Genomic DNA, 9,882 nt, shown 5'->3' on the forward strand with positions numbered 1-9,882 from the left:
GACAGGTTCACTTTAAAATAAAAGGCCCCTCTTTCTCTAGACAAGATGGCTCCAGAGTATTAGCTATTAATGTATTTCTTGTGGAAATGTTTGCAAGAATGACTCCCACTATCAATAGGAAGAAGATATAACCCATTAATACTCTTAATCCCATAGTTTATGTACACAGTAAACTGACTCAGCCTGAAGAGTGCAAATGAAAACACGACGAGTTACACAGACTGGAAACACGCAGATTAACAATTAACTTACATGAAATTAGTTTTTGTGTTAATAATAGATGTTAAAGAATGGAGAGGAATAAAGGAAATACACTTTGTGCATGGAGATACTAAGTGTAATGTCTGTCATTAACTATAATAAATGACTGTGCGGAGACCAGAGCAAGAAAAAGGCCAATTTTTCTTAAAAGCATGCTAAAATATTAATAGATAGATGAAACTGTGTTGTTATGAGTCCTACCAGTCTACCCAATGATTGCATCACTGCAGTAACACAGCTGTAGAAACCCAATTATTCTGAAGCCAACGTATCACTACCAACTGTGCCTGACAGCAGGCTCTCAAAGCCGATTAATCCACTGTAGAAATTGTGAGGTGCAGGAAAAACCGGCCTTACACTCTCTTCTGGCTTTAACTTATACACTTGTTAAACAAGTACTTCAGTGAGAGGAGAACTGTAGGCAAATGTACTTAAGTGTGTGTCCTACAAAACCTTTTTCTTCTTAGTTTTGAGTAGGCAAGGGTTAGACTCGCAATCAGGTATTTACTGCTATGTGGGGCTCCGTTACAGAGATTATTATTATTATTATACAGGATTTATATAGCGCCAACAGTTTGCGCAGCGCTTTACAATATAAGGAAGACAATACAATTCAAGACAAGATGGTAAGGAGGGCCCTGCCCGTGAGGGCTTACAATCTAAAAGGGAGGGGGAAGTGATACATGAGGAGTTAGCTGCGCGGGGATGATTGTTTGAGAAAGTGATTGTTCAGTGGTTAGGGTGAGGTGGGATAGGCATCCCTGAAGAGATGAGTCTTAAGGGATTGCCTAAAGGCAGTCAGAGTGGGAGACAGACGGACAGGTTGGGGTAAAGAGTTCCAGAGGATGGGAGAGACTCTAGTGAAGTCCTGGAGGCGAGCATGAGAGGAGTTGACGAGGGAGCTGGAAAGCAGAAGGTCTTTTGAAGAGCGGAGGGGACGGTTAGGATGATACTTTGGGATATATCCTCGTTTCCCGTACTGTTGACAGGCTTGCAACTGAAAAAAAAGACTATGCGCTGCTGGAGGGCGGGACTTGTCTTGCATGGTTAAAAAGCACTGGTCCACTTTGACCCTGTCACTGCCACCGATTTAAGGCTTATGCTGGAACAGAACCGCTTGCAGTTGGCCAACTCAGTAAGCCTTACGTTAACAGCATTACTTTCTGCTATAAGCTCATGGTTGCTTCAGCAGAAGGGTACCCTAGATTCTTCTGGCCAATGAATAACTGTTGTCAGGTGCTGATTGATGCCATTTATTCTGTGTCTTGTCTGTCGGGTTCTTGCCCAGAATGCCCTGCATATAAGTAAGGTACACGCAGTTCGAATTTTGGCCGAAATATGTACCAAGTATTGCTGTTGGCACCCTTCGGCCCGGCATCCCTCGATCAACTGTTCAAAGGAGCCGGTTCGAAAATTCTCAGCCTAACGACTGGCAGCCGCTGTCAAAATACAATGCAAACAGCAGGGAATTATCTGTCACCTCCCATAAGCATTGATGGAGAAATCTGTACTATTCGGGTTCAATGAAAAAAACAGAATCATGTATACTCCATTTACTATCTTCCCTATTGTGCACCAGCAATCAGCTTCCCTCCATGTCCCTTGCAAAACCCGCTGTCCCCAAAACTAGCATCTAGCTATCAAGAGGCAGAGCCAGCTGTAAACCGCCCCCTCCCCCGTCCATTCCGCCAGTCAGCGCTGGAGGATCGGAGCGGGGGGGGGGAATCCCTGTAGGGAGCCGTGAGTGATAGTCATGGCTCTCTGCAGGGACATGATCGAGAAGTGAGCGAGCGACGGTATGCGTTCGCTCACTTCCCGATCTATTGAGCTGACCTGTGACAGTTCCATCGTCACGCGTCGGCTCGAACTATGAGGTTGAGTGAAAATCACTCACCTCATAGTTCTTTAAAAAAGAGTTCGGCAGAGGGGACACAAAGCAGATCATGGGACTGGTGAACATGTCTCATATTTACCGATCCGTCACTTTCCTGAATGAACACCAGAGTACTTTGGTGTTCATTCATCACTGAAGAGATAGTAAACATGAATACAATGTTTACTGTCTCTTCAGTTTGTGACTAAACCCAGAAGTGTTGAGCGCTGAGAGGAGAAGGAGATTACAGACTCAATTTTTTCTCTTGTCTCAAAAGTGAAATATTAAAGGTTTGTTCAAACCCCTGATATTTCCCAAAAGCCCCCACTGGTAAAATAATAATAATGATAATAATAACGATGATGATGATAATAATAATATTAATAATCATCATAATAATAACACTAATTTTTGCATTGCGGCCACATAATGCACTCATGCTGGTGTTCATTGTACATGTGAGCTGCAGTGCATAGTTACAAAGCATGGCAGTGCTTGATTGTTTTTGTCTTTTTTTAAATTAGATTTTTTCAACGGCAGCACACTAGCCCATTCCAATCAATTGCTGAATGTTGTATCATGCTGCATTGCAATAAAATGTATGGCCGGATCATTTTATCGCTATGCACACCACCGCAGCGCTTACATGGGGCATAGATGTGAGGCCAACTTCCAGATTTTTTGCGCAAGTTGCTTATTTACAGCTTTGCATGCTTTCGATTCTAAGCGTTTCACAAAAAGGCACAAATAGCGATTTTAGTATATTTTAATGTGTATTTTTTACAGAAAATATTGTTTGATAAACATTTGCACAACTATCTTGGGATGTACAAATTCAGCAGCAACATCTTTTTATTCTACGGGTCCTATGCTTTTAGAAAAGGTATGATTTGGTATTTTATAAACTGTCAAAGCTGTAAGTATAAAATAGCGAAACATGATAAAAAGCGAAAACCAGCAAAATTGGTCCAGCGAACTGAGGTTAAAAGTTGAGTGCCCCACTCAGGGCCTCAAAGCCTTTTTCAGGAAAATGGCCGCTTCATACTGGGCATCTGCACGGCAGTTCCTATTCATTCCTATGGGAAAGCAGCCACTGGTGGGCACCATGAATACGGCTTTCTCATAGGAATAAATTGGGCCACAGCATGCAAGTGCAGTATGAAGCAGCTATTTTCAGCAGAGAGGCTGTGCGGGTTTGGGGCTGAAAGTTAGAATTTTTTTTGGCATTTTGGAGAATGGGGGAAAATTTTTTAAAAGGACAATTATTATATAATTAAAAGGACAATTGTACAAAGGTACAGATGTCCTTTACAGCATCTGAAATTAAAGAAATAATAAATAAAGTCCATTCAAATATGATAAATATGGAAGTACAGTCTAAATCTCTCTATAAAATAATCTTTGTGGAGACCTGTAAAGCGATAATGTTTAATATAGAAGCAGTCACTTTCAACTGCAGTAAGTGAGCACAACTGAAGAATGTTTAGGGGACACTTTAGGTATTGAGTGTGGATGTTCAGTCTACAGGTTTTCTAACCATACCAGTCCCACTAATTGCCTGTTTTGCCAGATGACCATTGGGAAGGATACCAATAGATACAGATCATAAATTAACATGTATTTTAGGTTTGCTGGTCCTTTAAAATCTCTAATGCTGGATGTCTACGCTGGCTTTACACAGTCACTAACAATCACTAATTGCAGTGCTAAATCATTTGGGACCCATCTGCCTTTTCTGTTCTTTATGACTCTACCTCGGTTATCTCTTTCCATGTTGTGTCTTCTCCTTTATTCATTTTGCTTGCATAAATCTGTTACTGGTACTCCACTTCATCATGGAGAAGACATAGCGGCCCTCTCCATCTCAGCCTAGAAAATGGCTCCTCAAACAAGCAGCACATGTAGAAGGCCCTCTGAGGCATTCCTCCAGGCCCCCGTGAACGTGCCTTATGTCTGCTATTTAGGGGTAATGAAAATTGTAGCATCTCCAGCAGTGAGAGGATTCTGGGAACCAGCAAATCTGTTTCCCCAGTGACAGTTTAAACAACCCAAGCACCATGTGTGCTAAACGGATTCAGCTGCCGCCGGTTGCAAATCCATTTTTAAACTTGATAAATGAAGTATTGCTGTTGGCAGCGCACACAGGAAAAACAGAGCAGTGCGTTTCAGACTGAGGATCATTATCCAAAGGTGAAATGTTCAGATCCAGCTTGTGTCCTGGTGTCCATTAATGTGAAAATCCTTTCAGTTACTCTGAATGGCAAAGGGTGGCTTACATGAGTTATACCAGAACTGAGCTTTCAGGAATTTGATGAGCTCGTGGAGGCAAAATATAAACACACTCTAGGGAGCCTGCTATGGGAAAACACCATGCAATAGGTGTATGGTTCACTCTGGTTCACAGTGTCAATTCCTACAGTATTTTCACAGCTCTCCCCACCTGTCACTTACTGATCTCATGTCCTATAATTCATAGCAGACAATAATATATTGTATTGTTTCTGTAATACTGCCCATACAAAGGCATGTCGGTCCTTCTCCTCTTTCTTGGTTGCCTGGTCTGCAGGAGATTTGGCATTTCAGGGTGAGGGGAAGATCTGACAGCTATGAGTAATCAATGAGGGCAGAAGCCACCTATTGTTTTGAGTGGAGTACACAATGTAACCCTCATTTTTTATTCTTGGCCTCTTGATGTGTAAGTCAATATGCAGCCGTGAAAGGAAGTGCCAGCAGCAAGTCTGAATTTATGCTTCCTGCCCTCCCAGACTAATGACATGTGCTGTCCTCTTCTATCCCAGTTCCCTGGCTGGCCATATTACTTGTTGGAGAAATGGAAGAGCACACTGATCGACCACCCTGGAATTGATACTAGACGGAGGTTATTTATGGGTGAGTTGCTCTTAACTTTAAATGTCTGGCCATAGTATGACAGTAATACAATTAGACATTGTAGCTACACAAGGCATGCCAAAGTTGGGGACAGAGAGGCTGGAAGAGACAATTTCCCTGCTATATGGCAGGGAACCTAAATCCGACAAATAGCCACCCTATTCTGTTATCAGTTCAGTTCTAGGTATGTGGATTAAGTTGTTTACTACAGTCAAAAATGGGATCTGTCAGTGGCTGTCTTCCCTACAAGTCCTGTCAGCCTAGGCCATGGTCTATGTTTCATATGCAGAAATACAGCCTTGGCAAGTATACATATATGCAAACACATTAACGGCATAGAAGACTTAAAATAATCTTAATTTACTTCTGCCTTTGAATGGACATCTTAACACAGTGGAGTTGGTGGAGAGAAGTGAGTAACACTGAGGGCAAAGTGAGCTACTTAGAGCTGGCTATAAACATTGACAAGAGGGGAAGGCGCATTGTAAGTATACACTGTCTATGGCAGAAATCATAGGAAATGTTACATTAAGGATATGTTGGGTAGACACCTGTTCCTATTATACTAGCTTTGAACCTAGGATCAGATTACATGGAACCTGTTTATTATGAGCTTATTAGGCTTAAAGTGTATTTCCACTTTTGCAGTCAAATTTGAAAAAAACCCTCTATATATGTGTTATGTGTTCACACAGCATACTGAAAAATAGCTTTTAAAAACAAAAAAGCCTCAACTTTTAGATGTTTTGCTAAAGCAGGCAAGATCACTGATTCCAGGTTTTGCTTAGCCCTTTCACAGTGATCTGTCCTAATGGAAAGGCTTAGGACTGATATTTGAGGATTGTGTTTATCTGATAAGATTAATTTACATATAATGGGCAAGCCACCTCAGACCCCTCACCCTTAACAGCTATTAACATATAATGGGCAGACCACCTCAGACCCCCTCACCCTTAACAGCTCCTCCTAACATTTCAAAGAAATGGAAGCAAGAAGAAATTTTAAACCTTAAAACCCTAACCCAAGTAAAAGCAATTTGAACTGCAAGTAGCATTTTTTAATTATTTTTAGCTTATGCGATGTGAATGGGAACTTGTAACAAATATAAAATAGGTGTTATCCCAATTTGGCTGCGAGTGGAAATACACTTTAAAGTGCACTTTAGGAAAATGTACTTTATGCTCTGTAGGAAAGCCAGTATTTTTTTTTTTTTAGTTAGGGTTACTCTGTACTGCATATTTAACCACACTTATTGTCACATATAACCACAAGCAATATTGTGTATTCAGTCTTTCACAGCCACAGTATCATTGGGGCCTGTACCAGGAAATGAAGCCTGCCACCAACAGCTTCCTTTTCCTATGTATTGAGGACACCAACTACTCACTATAGCAATGCAAGCTAACCAACAGTTCAACTAACCCTCCTGTTGTCTTGATTAGAGACTTCTGTCACCTGTAGGGAATGGCTGAGTTGCAGGTAAAAGTACAAATGCTTACTCGTAGGATTATTTCTTTACATAAACACTTTTTTATTCAATGTGCCTTGGAACTTGCTAACGAATTTCAGGGAAGTCATTGCCCTAGCACAGCCTGCTCCCTCCTTGCATATCATAGCCCTCTCATCTTCTCATCTTCTGGGAGTGTCTAATTACTCTTTGTGGTGGACCAGCTCCTTCATCCCTCACCTCACCTCCACATATAACCCAAATGGAAACACTATAGATTATCACTTGAGTGACAGCTATAAGTCTGTTGGGGCTTCTGATATAACAACCAAGATGGCGGAGGCCAGCGGCAGTCTCAGGGCTTTTGAATGCCTAAACAAGGGAGACTTTTACAGGTCAATGATATTTGGAAGTGAAAAGAAAGCGCTGGACCCGTGTGATTATTCTGTTGATTACTGCCATACCAGCTGCCAAACCAGATACCATTTGTATCCGGACTATTTTAATTGCTCCATGATCTACTGATTTACAGGTAAATGACATACATAAAATATGTTAAATGCTCATATAACGTTATGGGAAGATTGCTGTTGAAATGAATGTTCTGCCAACAGGATCTCTTCATGATTGGCCTTAATTTATGTTGTTAAATAATATCCATGTATCGGTCACAATATATTCTCGTTGTCACCAATGCTCCCCCATATATTAGTCAGAAAGTTTCCTTTTAAACGCCCCCACCAGCCGAGTGTTAAGATTTCCTGGAAAGAATTGCACTAAATGGTGATGTGAGCAGAGGTCACTCCATGGATGTGTACATGAGGCAGCAGAAGAAGCAATAAATTGGATGGTCAGTCTGTAGCCTGACCATAATGTATACTCCTCCACATTACGCTCTCTTCTAAAGAAGACATTACTGTGGGGATTTCCTACTTAAATCATTCAAATGTATAGAAATTCTAACAATGAATTCAGTGATGCTTGACTAACATCTCGAACCTTACAGTTGACGACTACTCATAACGGAAAGGCTTCTAAGTTCATGCTGGATAATTATCACAGATTTAAACTCCATGTTCTCTTTTCAGAAATTAAAAAAATACAAATACTGATACTCACAGATTTTATTTAGATATATAACTAATTACAATTCTTTTTAGTAATGTTTTAAGGTTGCCAAAATAAGGTTCTTGGTAGCAGCAATATGCCCTATTACATAAAGCGCTGCGCAAACTGTTGGCGTTATATAAACCCTGTATAACAATAATAATACTAATAATAAGATTAAAGGAGATATAAAATCCCAGCATATACTATCCTGTTATAAGATCGGCATTGTAATAGGAATACACACTAGAGATGATTGTGATAATGCAATCAAAGCTTACTTGAAAAAAATCCCTTTTATGTAGTGCTGTCTTCTATCTGCCCATTACTTTATACAACTTCCTGAAATTGAGTGTGCTTTGTGTCTCTTTTCCTGCTGCTTGATATGATACAGTCTTGATTTCTCAAGACTACATATCTCACTTCCAGCAAGCAATGATAATTTTTCAGATGTTGAGTTGTAGTTTAGAAGGCAGGCTCAGTGAGAGTGCTGACATGAGGAAGTGAATATTCACATGGATGAGTGAAATGGTGTCAGTGCATTGATGAAGTACATCTTATGGGCATCTTCAATAAGTACGTTTACAAACTTCTAGATGGAGATGGTTATTATGAGTGGAATAGAACTTATGGAAATGCAATATAGAAATAAATTTTTTTTTTTTATTTTTTGACCATAGATAACCTTTAAAGGCTTACTGAAACTCAAGAGCATAAATGTAATGTATTATCGCTTATCAGTATTCAGAAGTGATGGCTGCATTAGCTTTCTTTATTCAGTCCTTTATTTTCATCTGCCAGTATCACACTTCTTGTCCTAGTGTAACAACTCTCACTTTAATGTATCTTTAGAAGAGCAGAAAAAAAAATTTCTAAAATTTGACCCCTTTTAACAAACGAAACCGCAAAGCTTCTAATTCTCTCGCCTTGACTACTGTAATTTCCTGCTTGTTGGTCGACCACTAAACAGGCTATTCCCCTTCAGTCTATCATAAATGCAGCTGCTGGACTCATTCGCCTAACTAACTGCTCAGTGTCTGCTGCCCCTCTCTGTCAGTCTTTCCACTGGCTCCCAATTGCCCAATGAATAAAATTCAAAATACTAACAACATACAAAGCCATCCACAACTCTGCCCCCAGCTACATCTCCAACCCCATCTCAAAACATCACCGAAACCGTCCTCTCCGCTCCTCCCAAGAGCTCCTGCTCCCCAGATCTCTTGTCACCTCCTCACATGCAAGCCTCCAGGACTTCTCCAGAGTGTCTCCCATGCTCTGGAACTCCCTACCCCAATCTGTCTGCTTACCTCTTACACTGTCCACCTTTAGGCGATCCTTAAAAACTAATCTCTTTAGGGAAGCCTATCCCACCTCAACATAACTGCACTTTTACTTCTTCCACTAACTCAATCTAAACAGTTATTACGTTTTGTATCACTTGCCCCTCCTACTAGATTGCAAGCTCTCACGAGCAGGGTCCACCTAACCCTAATGTACTGAAATTGTATTGTAACTGTACTGTTTCCCCCATTTTGTAAAGTACTGCACAAACTGTTGGTGCTATATAAATCCTGAATAATAAAAATAATAATAATCACAATAATATTAATAATAATTTCACTAATTGAGCTGCTAAGACAATAATTTGAGGATGTGTTTTTTGATGGGCTGGAAATAGGATTGATTCTTTTATTTCATTTAGTGTTGTTTGTAATTGTTTTCCTTTTTTATGTGTGTATTTTTTATTGTAATTTGTGTGCCGTTGCTTTATCTTTTTTACTTTAGTTTATTCAATGTCTTTTTTTCTTTCAGTGATGAAAGGTAAAATAATGAGGTCTAATAAGGAACTTTTTTTGTACAACACTTGGTCCAGGATAATTGAAGGGAGCTTCTGTACCCTCACAAGCAAAGTAAAGCCTACTGTACCCTTACAATCCACCAAAAACAGCTGAAAGCCCATTTCCACTTTTGTAAGTGATTAGCATTTATTGTGGTAATAAAGAGGTGCAGTGATGATGTACATGTATCGGCATTTTCATGACTCACATTGCAGGCTTTCTTCATTTGTTTTATTAACTTTTTATTAGGCCTGAACCCTAGAAAGTCTAAGTTTTTACCACAGGAAATTCAGTCTTATACCAAAGTTGGATTGTAAAGCAGGCTGTAAACAGCTCTCCCCCTTCCTGTGATTCTGCGTAACACGTTCACTGCACACCATCTCTGCCTTTGCACACAATACACTTTCCTGGGGGTGGGGGGTGCCACTATGAATACTAATGAATGGGTTTTGGTTACATTCTACCAA

The 9,882-nt window shown here is 40.2% G+C and overlaps 1 long non-coding RNA gene across 1 annotated transcript in view; it reads left to right on the forward strand.

Annotated features, from left to right (window-relative positions):
- Window positions 1–6,491: 6,491 nt before the first annotated feature.
- The window catches only part of LOC108786441, an 8,391-nt gene continuing 5,000 nt past the window's right edge, over window positions 6,492–9,882 (forward strand). The window contains exons 1-2 of the long non-coding RNA XR_001941206.1: window positions 6,492–6,502; window positions 8,036–8,037. This is a non-coding gene — a long non-coding RNA (uncharacterized LOC108786441). The remainder of the gene's footprint in view (window positions 6,503–8,035; window positions 8,038–9,882) is intronic.

Source organism: Nanorana parkeri, unplaced genomic scaffold (genome assembly GCF_000935625.1).
Source record: "Nanorana parkeri isolate BGI_ZX_2015 unplaced genomic scaffold, ASM93562v1 scaffold211, whole genome shotgun sequence".
In the NCBI taxonomy this organism is placed as follows: Eukaryota; Metazoa; Chordata; class Amphibia; order Anura; family Dicroglossidae; genus Nanorana; species Nanorana parkeri.